Source organism: Ciconia boyciana, chromosome 1, assembly GCF_034638445.1.
Source record: "Ciconia boyciana chromosome 1, ASM3463844v1, whole genome shotgun sequence".
Lineage (NCBI taxonomy): Eukaryota > Metazoa > Chordata > Aves > Ciconiiformes > Ciconiidae > Ciconia > Ciconia boyciana.
Window position 1 is genome coordinate 87,012,883 of NC_132934.1, and position 1,026 is coordinate 87,013,908.

Consider the following 1,026-nt stretch of genomic DNA (forward strand, 5'->3'; position numbering starts at 1 on the left):
AATTATCCATTTCCTCTTTGAAGTATCTTTGTATGTGCTTGAGTCAGTTGCCATGTCTCCCTCAATTCCTTCTTCTCTAGACTACACACTGCAATTTTTTCAATCCTCCTGCTTGGATGGCCCAGATGAGTTGTTACCCTCTGTGGGCCTGTTTTGTAGCAGCGTGGTACCCAAACTGGACGCTCAGTCCTGCGTCACTCGGTGCTGTGAGTGCTGAAGTCACAGTAGTACAGAGTTGATTTGACAGCTTATTTCATCTGACCTACAGGCTATCCTTTTAGCCATGCAAACTGATATGATGTGTGCCTTTTTGGCAACAGCATGATGTTGATGTACGTTCTGCTTTTTTCCAAGGAAGATGATATTCTGTGAACTCTGACACCGTCTGAAACTTTGCATTTGCAAAAGCAACAGAGGATCTTTTGGCCTTGAATATTCTCCATCTTTGACATACTTATCCTTCAAATTTCAAAATCATGGGTGTAATTTGTTCTGAGGGGTTTTTTTGTCTGAAACACATTAGCCTGTTTTCATATAAAACCAAACATCTGAGAAAGCATCTGTGGTCCCACTGAGAAAGGATGAGAGTCAGGAATGACTAGGCTCTGCTCTTGGACCCATCACTTCCCTGTGGTCTGACGTCAAAGAAATTATTTTGCCATCTCTGCCTTGGTTCCCCCACTTGCAAAACAAAGATGCGGTTTCCTTGATTGCTTTTGTTTTTTTAATGAAAGAGCCTTGAGTGGCGGGGCAAAAGGAGCTGTGTGAATTGGCACCCTAAAATCTGCAAGGAGGGAAACGAGAGCACAAAAGCACGGAGCGGGGAATCCACCCCGGTAGGAGCGAGGCCTGGGTTCAGCCCAGAGAACGCACGAGAGGGAGGCACCGTCCCCGAGATAGCACAGGCTAGGGCGCCGGGCCCCGGGGCCCCACGGGCAGGGCGCCAGGAGCTGCAGCTCTGCACCGCCGCCTCCCCACGCAGCCCTCCCAGCGTGCAGCGCCCCGGCCCGCCCCTCCCGCCGCCGG